The sequence below is a fragment of the Indicator indicator genome, chromosome 13, assembly GCF_027791375.1.
Source record: "Indicator indicator isolate 239-I01 chromosome 13, UM_Iind_1.1, whole genome shotgun sequence".
NCBI classification, from domain to species: domain Eukaryota; kingdom Metazoa; phylum Chordata; class Aves; order Piciformes; family Indicatoridae; genus Indicator; species Indicator indicator.
This window is the reverse complement of record NC_072022.1, coordinates 11,553,422-11,568,618: the sequence shown is the minus strand read 5'-3', so window position 1 is coordinate 11,568,618 and position 15,197 is coordinate 11,553,422.

Sequence of the window (15,197 nt, the reverse complement as noted above, 5' to 3'; positions counted from 1 at the left end):
CTCTAATTTTGTGTAAGTGTCACACGACCATAAAACTGCATGGGAATGAGCTTCCAAAGCACAACCATCAACTCCTGCACTCGGGAAAGCACTGCAGTGGGGGAGCAATTGTGCAAGCACAGATGGATGTGAGGTGTTCCCAGCTGCAGTGGTAACCAACAAGCACTGAGCCTAAAAGACTTCACAGAATCATTAAGGACCTCTAAGATCATCATGTCCATGACTATTTAGATAGCTTCCAGGACACAGCTCCAACCTGAAGATCTACATCTGGTCAGGGAACTCTAAAACATTGAGACTGGCAGTGAAATTTTCCAAAACTGGAGTCTCCAGTGGCTCACTCAGGGTTGTTGTCATCTAAAGGGCTTCCTGGCTTTACACAGCCTTAGTTAAAAGCAAGCCTGCTGCATGGGAAGGACACGGCAGAGTCCTTCTGGATGTGGACAATAGCTGACTGATTCTTCATTGACTCTAACTGCAAACATTTCAGTACATTTCTTCTTCTTTTTCTTTTCACATCAGAAGATGCATGAAGTTATTTTTGAAGAGGAAGGACGAACCTCATCCTTTTGGAACTGGCTGGCTTGTTTTGCTAATACCAGATCCAGCTCTATGCAGTTTGTATCTATCGATTTATTCTTTCTGGCAGAGACAAATGTCCCTAGCAGATAATGAGGAGTTCTGGTAATTAGCAAAATAGATCCCCAGCACTGTTGACAACTAAACTGCACATTCTTTCCTGAACAGTCCAGGTCCCGCAGAGCTGGAGCTAGCTCCCCAGGAGCTGACCAAGTTTATCAAACCAGCAGAAGTAACTCCACTACCATCATCAGTGCTGTGCTTATCTGTTTGCATCTCCTGGGTTTCACTAATTTCAAATGCTTAAAATCCTAACTGAGAAGCAGACTTGATGTTCACAGCATCACAGAATGCTCTGGGTTGGAAGGCACCTCCAAAGGTCATCCAGTCCAATCCCTCTGCACTCAGCAGGGATATATCCTCCACTAGATCAAGTTGCCCAGAGCCCTGTCCAGCCTCACCTTGAATATCACAATATCATAGCCTCACAGCATATCAGAGGTTGGAAGGGACCTCAAGAGATCATCAGGTCCAACCCCCCTGCCAGAGCAGCATCACTTAGGGTAGTCTGCACAGGAATGCATCCAGGTGGGGTTGGAAAGTCCCCATAGAAGGAGACTCCACAACCCCCCTGGGCAGCCTGTTCGAAGGCTCTGTCACCCTCACTGTAAAAAAGTTTCTCCTCATGTTGAGGTGAAATCTTCTATGTTCAAGTTTGAACCCATTGGTCCTTGTCTTATCACTGTGAACCACCAAAAAGAGCCTGGCCCCCTCCACTTGACCCCCACCCCTCAGATATTGATAGACCAGTTTGCAATCCACCTCACTGACAGCCATCAATGCCACATCTCCTGAGCTTTTCTATGGGGATGTTATGGGAGACTGCACCAAAAGCTTTACTGAAGTCAGGATATAAGACATCCACTGCTCTGCCCTCATCTACCCACTTGGTCATAACTTCATAGAGGCTATCAGATTAGTTAGACAGGATCTCTCCTTGGTAAATCCATGTTGGCTACTCCTGATAACCCTCTTGTCTTCCCTGTGGTTAGAGATGGCCTCCAGGATGAGCTGCTCCATCATCTTTGCAGGGATGGAGGTGAGGCTGACTGCTCTGTAGTTGCCTGGGTCCTCCTCCTTGCCTTTTTTGAAGACTGGAGTGACATTTGCTTTCTTCCAGTCCCCAGGCACCTCTCCTGTTCTCCAGGACTTTTCAAAGATGATGGAGAGAGGTTCAGCAACAGTGTCAGCAGCTCTCTCAGTACTCATGGATGCATCCCATCAGGCCCCATGGATTTGTGTGTCTTCAGATGGTATAAGAGATCTCTGAATCTGTCCTGACTGACCAGTGGAGTGACCACATCTCTCCAGTTCTGCTCCCTTGCTTCTAGAGACTGAGGTTCCTGAGGGCTGGTCTTAGGAGTGAGGACTGAGGTAAAGAAGGCATTCAGCAACTCTGCCATCTCTGCATCATCAGTTCCTGTATCTCCCCTCTCATTCAGCAGTGGGGCCACCTTTTCCCTGCTCTTCCTTTTGCTGTTGATATATTTGAAAAAACTCTTCTTGTTCTCCTTCACCCCTCTGGCCAGATTCAGTTCCAGGAGAGCCTTGGCTTTCCTTGCTGCATCTCTGCATTCTCTGGCTACATCTCTATAATACTCCCAATTGACCAGTCCTTTTTTCCACATATTGTAAACTTCCTTTTCGGTTTTGAGTTTTACTCAGAGTCCCTTGCTTATCCATGCAGGTCTTCTGCTTGCCTTACTTGATTTTTTTCGAGAGAATACATTTCTCTTGAGTTTGGAGCAGATAATGTTTGAATATTAACCAGCATTCTTGGGCCCCCCTTCCTTCCAGAGCCCTAGTCCACTGGGTATTTCCAAGTAGAGTCTTGAAGAGGGGAAAGTTGGCCCTTTTAAAGTCCAGGGTTGAAATTTTACTTATCACCCTGCTTCTTTGTCTGTTGATATTAAACTCTAATATGTTGTGGTCACTGCAACCAAGATTCCCCCCAACCCTGACATCTACAACCAGTCCTTCTTTGTTTGTTAATATCAGGTCCAGCATTGCACTTCTCCTTGTTGGTTCTTCAACTACTTGCAGGAGAAAGTCATCAATGCACTGCAGGAACCTTTTGGACTGTGCTTGGCTGTGTGATCTTTCCAACTAATATCCGAGTGGTTGATGTCACCCACAAGCACCAGGGCACTTGATCTTGGGGCTACTTCCAGCTGCCTGTAGAAGACCTCATCAGTAGCTTCTTCCTGGATGGTGGTCTGTAATAAACCCCCACAGCAGTATCATCCAAGTTTGTACGTCCCTTCACTCTTACCCACAAGCTTTCAACGCTTTGATCATCTCCCCCTGGCTTGAGCTCAACACATTCCAGTGGGTTATTCACATAGAGAGCAACTCCACCACCTCCCCTTGTCACCCTGTCCTTCCTGAAGAGTCCATAGTCATCCATAACCACATTGCAGTCCTGGGAGCTGTCCCACCATGGCTCTGTAACTGCAACAAGGTCATAGCCCTGGGACTGCAGCCAGATTTCCAGTTCATTCTGCTTATTCCCCATGTTTCTTGCCTTGGTATACAGACACTTCAGAGACTGAACAGAGGAGTATCTGTTACCATTGTGGGTGTTGCTTAATCCACTGTCCCCTACAGCCCCTGGGATAGCAGTGGAGCTGGTACCCTGCCTCACAATTGTCCCAGGAATGTCCTCAGTGAGGCTTGTCTTTCCCTCTTCCCCCTTCAAAATTAGTTTCAAGACCTATCAATCAGCCCTGCCAGTTCTTGTCCCAGGATTCTTTTTCCTCTCAGAGATAAGTGATTTTTTTTTCTATAGTCAGCAGGCCTGGAGTCTTGTAGAGCAGCCTGTGATCAAAGAGCACAAAATCCTGCCGCTGACACCCATCCCACAGCCAGGCATTAACCTGCTGGATTTTCATGGTTAGTCCATTGTCAGGCATAGCAGTGGGGGGACAGAAGCAAACACTCTTGTGCTCCTGACTCCTTAACCTTTCATCCCAGCGCTCTGAAGTCCTTCTTCATTGATCTCAAACTTCTTGTTGAAATGTCATCATTGCCTGCTTGGAAACCCAACAATGAGTAGTAGTCAGTTGGGTGGATAAGGGTAGGAAGTTTTCTTACTACGTCCTTAACCCTGGCCCCGGATAGGCAATATTCCTGACTGGCATCTGAACTTGTAATCACAGAATCATTGAATGGTTTGGGTTGGAAGGGATGTCCAAATGTCACCCAGTCCAACCCTCCTCTGCACTCAGCAGGGACATCCTCCACTAGATCAGGTTGCCCAGAGCCCTCTCCAGCCTCACCTTCAATATCTTCAGGCATGGGGCCACAACCACCTCCCTGGGCAACCTCCCTGGGCAACCTGTTCCGGTGTTCCACCACCCTCATGGTGCAGAACTTGTTCCTCAAATCCAGTCTCAGTCCTCCAAGTCTCTAAGCTTAGTTACCCGTCTTGAGGGTATTTTATCCCTCCTTCAGAGGGAGAAATGGGATGTTGCAAACCACATGCACAAGCAGTCAGGGTGAGGAAACTCTTCCTGCTGCAATGCCACAAGACCTTCTGGTGGAGCTCAAAGATGTGGCTCCTGCACATCATGACAACAACCATAGGACAGAATCATAGAATCATTTTGGTTGGAAAAGACCTTTAAGGTCACCACTGAGGAGGTTCTGCCAACTCTTCAGATCAGAAAAACAATATTCTTCATCATCTGTTCCTCATCAAGGAGCAGAGACCCAATTTGAAGGTGTTAACAGTGAAAGGGCAGCTATGGACCAAGATGTCAGGAACAACAGTCCCATCCCACCCTGCATGGATGGCCATGTGCTCAGGTCAGACTACAGCAACTAGAGCAAGGTGAAAGAATAATTCTGAGTATCTGCACAACTTCTTTTGAGTACTATTTGTACTTCAAACAAGTCTGAGCTTTCCTGCTGCCACACGTCTTTCAGATCAATGAGCACCAATGGATTAAACACCAAGTTGTCCTCTTGCTGCTTCCGGGGATGAGTGACAGGAAAAAAACTCTTGAAGTTCACTTCTCCAGAGCCTGAACTCATTGATAAGAGCAACCTAAACAAAGCACATGCTGAAATTATGAATTGGACCAAGGGGGACACCCATGTGAAAAAGAAGCAGCTAAGATGGGAGTTGCTGAGGAGAAGATTTGTTACTGTCTGCTGGATGTCATTTCACAAGAGAAAAGAAAAGAGGTGGTTTTGTCTCATGGCCCCAGGGATTCTCCTCCTCAACTGCTGCTACATGGAAGGTAAATTCAGTAAATGTATGCAGGCCTCCTCCTGTCCCAGCACCTCCAACTGCAATAGTGTTTGGTGCTAACTGATGCCTTTTGGCTGAAGGTGAAAGTAGCACCTGAATGGTTTTAGCATTTTCAAAACAGCCTTCCCAAGGTAGGGTTGAAGCCTCTGGTCCCTCTGTTGTGCTTTCTGTCATGTCTAGATACCAAATCTCAGCCTGCCAGGCTACCACAAAACAGCAACAATGAATTTGGGTTTCCTTTTCTTTCTTTCTATCTTTCTCTTTCTTTCATTAGTTCTGTGGTGGGTTGAAAATTCTCCCCAACATTCAATTGCCAGACCAGCCCAGGTGGAAGCAAATGAAGCTGCATTTAAAAGCAAAACTACAATCTAAAATGAAGTGCAATGAATATGTACAAAATATACAATATTTAAAATATTTACAGGTATTTACAATTTATAAACAGCACAAGAACCCCTCTGGACAAAACCAGGGGGAGCTACTAATAGCTTCCCCTTTCCTGCCCCCCCCCCCCCCCCCCCCCCCTCCAGCAGAAGCAGCAGCCAGAGCAGAGGAAGTGGAAAGAGAGAAGTTAGTCTACACCAACTCTGTTAGTAGTCTGTCCAATGGGAGTGTTTAGAACTTGTCCTTACTTTCCTTTTTACACCCAATAGTGATTTATTTACATTCTCCTACTTTCTGCTCAGAATCTGTGGAAAAATTTCCAGGAACAGCCCAAAACTACCACAAGTTCAATGACATTAAACAAAATTAAGTAATACTGAAGTCGAGTATTCAAACATTTCCAGATGTTATCATTTCCTTTTGAACTGATTTGGTTGTGCAGTTCCCCCCCAGGAGCCACAGCATTTTGGGATGGGTGTTAGCAGGACAGGCTACAAGCACCATGCACGTTGGAGGATTTCAGCTGAGTGAGCAAATTTGATGTGATTGGTTTCACCTCAACCTGAGGAAGCCAATTTTTCACTTGCTCCTTTTACTGTGGAGGGAAGAAAGGGATGAGAAAGCAACAGCTAAAGCAAAGGAAAAGATCCATCAGTGTCACCTGCTCAGGGCCAGGTCACTCCAGTGCCAGAGCAAGAGTGGTGCCTGCAGGTGTGACACTGCAAAGTGTGGCTGCTGCCTGGCAGTGTGAAAAGCAGCTCAGGGAGAGCTGTTAGACACCTGGAAGCTCCTGAGGCAAACTGTAAGAGCTGAAACCTCTGAGTCTTCACCTAGGGCAAAGAGCACATCTGAAGAGAGGCTGAGCCCTCCTTCAGCAGGAGGCAGGGATGGTGCCGGGACAGTGACAAGTCTCATTCAGGCCAGCAGCACTCCAGGGTGCTTCTGACACTGGGGAATTTCTGTCACTGGGGTGTTTCTGTCACTGGGGCATTTCTGCAGGCACTAAGCTGCAGCAGTAAGCCTTCAGCTGCTGAAGACTGACAGCAGCTCTGAAAATCAAGAAGCCTCATGCCGTAGCAAGAGCACCTTTCATGAGCAAGGGCACCATGGGCTAGTGGCAGCAGGGGTGACAGGACCCACCTCCCTTTTCGTCTTTCCAGGAAGGGGAGATACATAGGCACAGGTCAGCAGAGTGCCTAAGAAATAACCTTGCTTGTGAGCACATTGCCAGCCACTGGAGGCTGCAGCTTCTGCTTCCTGACTTGCAGTCCTGGGTGAGGCATCCAATCCACCTTTCCTCTGAAGCTGCATTTGCCAAGGTGAGGATCTGCAGTGCACAGCCCAGCATTGAGAGGCTGCAGTGTCTGACCCACACTCATCACCACTGAATGTTTTCCACAGTGCTGTCTGCTGTGGACAACGACAGGAAGCTTTGAAGGTTTTTGTGCTTAGCTTGCCAGAGCACTGCTGCTAGGTAAGGACATGAAATTGTAGTCCCATGTGACTGGCATGTGCAGGCACAGCCAGTGGCTACAGTTTCTACACCAAGTAGTATCTCAAAAATCCCAAGGACTGAACGAAGCAGCCTGAGGGTCCTGTCACAGAAGTTTCATTTGAAAATGCTGCAAACGTTTTCTTCTGTTTATCCATGGGCTTGAAAGTGTGACTTGGACAGAAATATGGGAGAAACTGGGAGTGTTATCCAGCACATCCCAAAGCTTTTGGAATAATGTCACAGCTGGAACAAGGATGCTGTGATAGCCTCTGCTTTCTAAAGGGATTTTGGTTCATATGTTCAAGAGTCATTTACCTCTGTCAAGAGAAGGGATTCTGCCCCTTGGCTCTGCTCTGCTGAGACCCCGCCTCCAATCCTGCCTCCAGCTCTGGTGTCCCCAGCAGAAGAAGGACACAGAGCTGCTGGAGTGAGTCCAGAGAAGGACACAAAGATGATCCAAGGGCAGGAGGCCAGGCTGAGGGAGCTGGGGGTGTTCAAGGCCAGGTTGGATGAGGCCTTAGCAGCTGAGTCTAGTTGAGAGGCATCCCTGCCCATGGTGGGGAGGTCGGAGGAGATGAGCTTTGAGGTCCCTTCCAACCTGAGCCATTCTGGGATTCTATGATTCTGTGATGGTAGCAAGTGTCTCCACAGCAAGGTTACACCAGCAGCAAAACTTTTCCTTCCTTGGAGTAAAGTTTTCTGAGGATGTGGGTGATGTGTTGTGACATCTGCAGAGTTAACAAGAGACTGAACCAGGTTTTTAAGGAAGTATTGATACAGAAGCAAAATTAACTGCAAGGAGAACCAGGTTCCCATGGAGGTGCTGCTGCTGTTTTGGTAATTCAAGGCAGATTGTGTATGATAGTGCATGTATGCTGGTCACTATGAAATCATCTTGGCTCTAGAATAACCCAGAGCCCTTTGCCAGCACAAAGGAAAGGAAGAGTGCTGGAACTCATAGGAGACCTAAAATAAGCCTACATGTATGTATTCTGCTCTCTTGGTGTCTTGAAGGCCCATTAGGAGGAAGGGAGTGTCAGGATGAACACTCTTATTACATCAGTGCAAAGGTGATTGCCCATCAGAGTGCTGGCCCAGCTGGATCATCAGCACTTCAAGGGGAATTAATTAGGGATTACTTTTGTGCTTTTATTAGTATTTTCTTGCTCAGAATCCTCTAGAATGATTGATTTGCAATGATGGAGAGCACAAAGGGTGGGCTTGGTATTCAGAGCTGTATGGAGGGGAATAGCAAAGCCAGTCCAGCAGAAGCCAGTTGGAAGTGCTCTGGAAGCTTGTCCCCCTTTTCCTTAGGCTCCTGTTTAATTTGGTAAAAGTGGCCTCAGTTTCTGTCTGTAAAGAAAGAAACTGCAGTGCCTGTTGCCTCTGAGTGGCTTACAGAAAGCTGTGCTTGTCATGGGGTAAGGGCAGCCCCTCAGGGACAAATCCCTGCCTTGGTTCACAGGAGATGAGTGCTTTGCCCCAGCTCTTACAGCTCCAGACAAAAGAGAGGCCTCCCTGCAAGAGTTAACACAGACTGCTGTGTTATTACAGCTCCCTGCAACATCCTCATTAGCCAGGCACTTATTCAGCCTGTCACCTGCCATCTTCATTTCTTACACTTGAGGCCCTTCTGACTCTTGACTTAGAGCTCTGACTGAAAGAAGCAGCAATATGAGCAGATTAAAGCTGTCCCAAGCTCGAACCGTCCTGGCTTTGGTCCTTGTCTCTGCGGTCTTTGCAGTTGCTCATGCACTGTGTATGCAATTCATAGTTTAAGGGCCTTTTTTTTTCTTGCATAAACCAAATTGCTGCTAATTCCATGCTGATAATGATGAGTGTGGTTATAGTGAGCTGATACATCTGAAATGCTGAAGGCCTTTAACGTTCAGGGGGCTGTGTTTGTGCCCATGGAGAGAAGGTTGTGTTGCCCTCCCGTAGGTGGACGCCAGGGCTCTTACCTGTCACCAGGCGCGCACCAAAATGCAGCTGATCAAAGAACTTCAAATTAAGCCTACATCAAGTAAGTAGATGGAATATTCTGTAATTGTGGGATATGGGAACAAATTTCAAGACACAGTGTTTGAAAGTGATTTTGTTTTGAAAGTGATTAAAGCTCCTGCTTTAATGGAACTGAAGATCACTTTCAAATCTGAGGAAAATCTATGATTCTATAATCATAGAATCATAGAATTGTCAGGGTTGGAAGGGACCTCAAGGATCACCCAGTTCCAACCCCCCTGCCATGGGCAGGGACACCTCATACTAGAGCAGGTTCCTCACAGCCGCATCCAGCCTGGACTTCAAAACCTCCAGACATGAGGCTTCCACCACCTCCCTGGGCAACCTGTGCCAGTGTCTCACCACCCTCATGGGGAAGAACTTCTTCCTAACATCCAATCTGAATCTATCCACTTCTGGTTTTGCTCCATTTCCCCCAGGCCTATCACTCCCTGACACCCCATAAAATCTGGATTCCAACTTCTCTGCTTTAACTCATGATTGAATTCTTTTTGTGATTGTTTCATTTAAAAAATCATGACTGAGGGAAACTCAAACTTATTCTATTGATGCGTTTCCCAATGCAAATGTACATGCATCACTGAGAAAGAGCCACTGTCCCACTCAAAACAGAAGACGTCTCCCTAAGGAAATGGCCTTAAGTTGCACCAGGGAAGGTTTAGGTTGAACATTACAAGTAACTTCTTCACTGAAAGGACTGAAGGAGGAGAAGGAACATGATTAAGTCCAAAAGGAATGAAATTTAATGTTTGGGTTGATTCCATGAGCTGTGAGAGACCATTGCCCAGGATGGTATTTGGTGTTGCTGAGGAGAAGTAAAATGGTTCAACTAATCCTCTGCACTTGGTTTTTAGAAGGATATTTAAGTGTATCACTAAAACAAATATGACCAAAATCCCAGCATTCTTGTCATACAGTGGAAAATGACCAGAAAGGTTATGGAGTCTCCTTCACAGAATCACAGAATGTTAGGAGCTGGAAGGGACCTCCAGAGCTCATCCAGTCCAACCCCCTGCCAGAGCAGGGTCACCTAGGACAGATCACACAGGAACACATCCAGGCAGGTTTGAGTATTTCCAGACAGGAAGACTCCATAACTCCCTTGGGCAGCCTCTTCCACTGTTCTGTCACCCTCACAGTTGTGGCAGTTTAGGCTGGATGCCCCCTGCCACTGCTGCATGAGATACACCTCTGGTGTCCTGGGTGCCCACCCAGAGGGGTGGACACAGGAAATGGCGTATTTCTACCCATAAATCCTGCGCCCTATAAGGCCATCTGCAGAGTCATTCTCTTCCTCTTTCTTCCCTCTGCTCCCATGGGAGATGTCCTCTCTTATCGGGTAATGCCGGGGGAGTATCCTCAAGGCCTCTTAGGCCTGTCTAGGCCTAATGCCAGGAGGAGAATGGAGGGGGGGCAGTCTCAGACCTGGCCAGCCTGAGACTTGCCTAGCAGTAGGAGGGGGGGGAAGGAAGAGCCCTGAGGGGTTGGGTAGACCCTCAGGTGGGAGGAAGGGAGGACTGGGAAGCTTTTGGGAATTCTGTGAGGGGTTCTGTATGATTTGGGATACTCTTTGTCACTATGCTTTGTAGCTTGTAGTTCTCTGTAGCTTCACCAATTCGTTTTTCCATTTTAATTTTTTCCACCACTCTCCAATCCGTTTGCATGTGTCATTCTTTTGTCCCTTTCGGGGCAAGAGATGTTCTGGCTGGCCTCAAACCAGCACAACAGTGAAAAAAAATTTCCTCCTGTTCCCATGGAACTTCCTATGGCTCAGCTTCCACCACTGCCCCTGGTGCTGGCATTGGGCATCACCCAGCAGAGCCTGGCTCCAGCCTCTGGGCACTCCCCCTGCACATCTTTAGCACCAGCAATGAGGTCACCTCTCAGGCTCCTCCTCTCCAAGCTACAGAGCCCTCAGCTCCCTCAACCCTCAGCTTCCTCCTCATGAGGAAGGTGTTCCACTGCTTTCAGCATCTTTGTGGCTCTGTGCTGGACTCTCTCAAGCACTTCCCTGAGGTCCTTCTTGAACTGAGGGGCCCAGAACTGGACACAATATTCCAGATGTGACCTCAGCAAGGCAGAGTAGAGGGGCAGGAGATCGTGTTTCAACCTACTCACCACAGCCCTTCTGATGCACCCCAGGCTGCCCTTGACCTTCTTGGCCACCAGAGCACATTGCTGGCTCATGCTCAACCTCCCATCCACCAGCACCCCCAGGGCCTTTTCCCCTTCACTGCTCTCCAGCAGCTCAGTCCCCAATCTCTCCTGCTCCATGAGGTTGTTCTTTCCCAGGTGCCAGACTCTCCCCTTGCCCTTGTTGGATTTCATTCCATTTCCCCCTGCCCAGCTCTCAGCCTGTCCAGGTCAGGCTGAATGGCAGCACAACCCTCCTGTGTCACCACTCCACCCAGTTTGGTGTCATCAGCAACCTTGCTGGCAGTGCCCTCTGTGCCCTCATCCAGGTCCTTGATGAATATATTGAACAGCTCTGGTGCCAGTACTGACCCCTGAGGGACTCCACCAGACACAGGACCCCAACTAGACTCCATCCCATTGACCACAACTCTTTGACTTCTTCCCTTCACCTAGTTCCCATCCACCTCACTCCCTGATCCCCCAGGGCACACTGCCTGAGTTCAGCTGCAAGGATGCTCTGGCAGATAGTTGTCAAATGCCTTACTGCAGAGATTCCAAACCCACCTGGCCATTGTTATCCTGGGCAAGCTGGTCCCTTCCAATCCCCACCATGCTGGGATTTTCTGGTGGTGATCTAGGCACACACCTGGCTGTAGAAAAAGTTCCCTGCAGATTATCCCTTCCATCTCTCAGGAGAGATGCTCAGTGAAGCCCTTTTGAGCAGTGTCAGGGACTGCAGGCAAGGTCACAACCTGCATCGCTGGTGGTCAGCTGAGTCTGGTTCCCCAGCTTTAAAGGGGGGCAGGGGTGTAGTTGGCCTTCTCCTGAGAAGCCTGGCTGCAGTAGCCCTACACTTGTGGAGCAGTGTGTTGGCATCCTAGATAACCTGAAGGTCTATCCCACCTCAAGGCTGAAAACTATGCACTCAGCTCCCATGTTCAGCAGGGACATTGGCCCCTCTGGAGTAAGGACTGGCTTTGCTACACTTCCTTTTTGCAGAGGTCTTCTCTAATCCCAGCCTGTTATGCAGCAGGCACATTAATAATCTCCACTGGAATTTCCTCCAGGGGCTTGTCAGGCACTGCATGTTACTGCTGCAAGCTGGATGGAGCTGATGAACGTGCCCTGAGGAGTCACTTAACATATATTTTGATTTTTGTGTTGATGTGCAGTTGAGAAACTGTTGCTAAACATTAATAGCTGAGAGCCTCCAGCTTCTCCTGCTCACACCAACACCAACCTGTCCTGCTGCACTGCTGTGTGCAGTGCTCAGTGCAGAAGACACAACACTTCTCCAGCTCACATCTTTCTTGTTCAGCAAACGATGGGGAAGTTCTCCTGAGCAGCTGTCCCTCTGCAAACTAAACTGTGTCTGGCAGCAGTTACCTGTCTGTACCATTCTCTCTGTCCAGAAGGATTTCCTGGACACTCATTTTTTAATAATTATAAGCAGAATCTGCACAGAGACTTCCTTGGGCTTGGCTCCAAGTTCGCCCAGCAGGTGTGGGCACAGGTGGATGGTGTTGCTCTGTCAGTTCCTCCCTGCAGTGATTTGCTAACAGAGGTGCACTCAGTACATGGGTGTTGAAGTCAGGTGAGATGGAGATTCAGACAGCTGCACTGCCTGTTGTGTTTTCCTACTGCATATTCCCAGGGACAGTCTTTTCTGTACTTTGGAGATGTAAACAATCAAATCTTATTGCCATGCTCATGAATAGCTTCTGCTTTGACTGGGGTGATATTTGCTGAGCTTGTAAGTGCTCACTTGAGCTAATACTGTGCAAAAGCCATTGAAAAACCCACAGGGCTGGCAGAGGATCTACAGATTGTGAACACTCTGGAGAAAGAAATAAATGTAGAGCAGGAATGGAAGGGTATTTGTTAAAATGAATATTTCTGGCTTGGTTTTTATTGGAGCTCCTAAAGTTATTTATGATCAAATAATGAACCTTGAATAAACACCATTTGTCACTGTTGCCTTCATAAAGCAGCAATCCTTCTGCTTTGCTTCAGGAAAGCACATCAGTGCTTTGCTAAGGCAGGAGCTCTGCTAACAGAGACTGGAGGGAGAGAGCACTCTGCAATTCATTAGCAAGGACTTGGGGATGCTGATGGATGAGAAGCTGGCCAGGAGCAGGCAGTGTGAGCTTGCAGCACAGAAGGCCAAGGGCAGCCTGGGCTGCATCCAAAGCAGCACTGCCAGAGAGCCAGAGAGGTGATTCTGCCACTTTGCTCTGCTCTGCTGAGACCTCACCTGCAGTGCTGTGTGCAGGGCTGGAGCCATCAGAACAGGAAGCACATGGAGCTGATGGAGAGGGTCCAGAGGAGGCCAGGAAAATGCTCAGGGGGTTGGAGCAGCTCTGCTATGAGGCCAGGCTGAGGGAGCTGGGGGTGTTCAGCCTGGAGAAGAGAAGGCTCCAGGGATAACTAATAGCAGCCTGCCAGGACCTGAAGGGGGCTACAAGAAGGTTGCAAAGAGACTGTTTGCAAAGGCCTGCAGGGACAGGACCAGGGACAATGGCTTCAGACTAGAGCAGAGCAGATTGAGATTGGTTGTGAGGAACAAGTTCTGCACCATGAGGCTGGTGGAACACTGGAACAGGTTGCCCAGGGAGGTGGTTGGGACCCCATCCTTGGAGATAATTCAAAGTGAGGCTGGAGAGGGCTGTGGGCAACCTGATCTAGTTGGGGATGTCACTGCTGACTGCAGAGGGGTTGGACTGGATGACCTTTGGAGGTCTCTTCCTACCTAGACCATTCTATGATTCTGTGACAAGTGTAGAAATTGCTGCTTCTCTGCTTCCTCCTCTGGCAGAATAGCTCTTCCCAGCACCCCTGGTGAGACCTCAGGAGCTCAACAGGACCTGAGCCTCCTGCTTCTTGTCTAGATCCAGCTGGTGTTATGACAACAGTTTATGTATCACTGAAATCCACGCCACACCAAACCACACACCACCTGCCTCTGTCTCTCCTCTCTTCTGAGTCTTCTACCTTTTGTGTGTTTTGAGCATGTTCTTTGTTTTCCTTGTAACTGTTATAGGTGTGGGGGAATGTGAGAGGAGAAACTCCAGAGGCACTGTCAAGATATCCTGAGAAGGTGACCCAGATATGATTTGGCCCAGTGAAATGTCAGCAATGTTGGAAAATTCATTGGAAAGAGAGAAAAAAACCACAACCTCTTACAAAATGTTCTGCATCCCAGCTGGGTAACTCCCTTCTTTACTTTAAATATCCCAAAAATATCTACCAGCAAAACTTTTCAAGCCACTACTTTTCTAAAAGTGAGTGGAAGTTAGGGTTGCTTTTAAGAAATAAAGCTGTGATGCAGCTGATTATTGCTGCCATAAATATGAAGGCCTTGGGTGGTTGCTGGATGTATGGGTGACAGCTCTATGTCCTCCTTTGTCAGGGCTTAAAATCACGAAGCTGTTATTGTACTCACTGCTCCTGAGAAACAAACCAATAAAACATCTTCTGATTTTATTTCCTGCCCCAAACTTGCAGGTTGCAGCTTCTCAGAGAAACTCTTTACAATTTGCTGCAATGACAGTGATTTTCTTTTCATCCAGAGGAGAAAACCTGCCAAATTGACTCCATTCTTGCCTTGCCTTTTCCTGGAGGTGTGTTCTTTCCTCCCTCATGCTTCTGTGGGCAACGGAGTGTTAATATTATTTTCACTTTTGCACAAAAAGGAACCTGAAGATATACAAGTCCATGGGACCCGATGGATTGCATCCCAGACTCCTGAGTGAATTGGCTGATGTGGTTGCCAGGCCACTCTCCATGATATTTGAGAAGTCCTGGCAGTCAGGCAAGGTGCCTGGGGACTGGAATAAAGAAACATCATAGCCAGTGGTAAAAAGGGTAGAAAGAAGGACTCTGGGGACTACTGACCTGGCAGCCTCACCTCTGTGCCTGAGAAGATCATGGAGCAGACCCTCCTAGATGCCAAACTGAGGTACATGGAGGACAGGGAGGTGATTCAAGATAGCCAGCAGGGCTTTGGTAGGGGCAGGTCCTACCCAGTAGCTTTCTATGACAAAGTGACTATGGCAGTGCATAAGGGACAGCCTCTGCATGGGATCTATCTCGACTGCTGCAAGGCCTTTGACACAATCCCACACAACATCCTGCTGGCCAAGATGAAGAGATGTGGATTTGCTGGGTGGACTGTTCACTGGGTAAGGAATTGGCTGGATAGTCACATCCAGAGGGTGGTGCTCAGTGGCTTGAAGTGCAGATGGAGAGCAGTGACAGTGGTGTCCC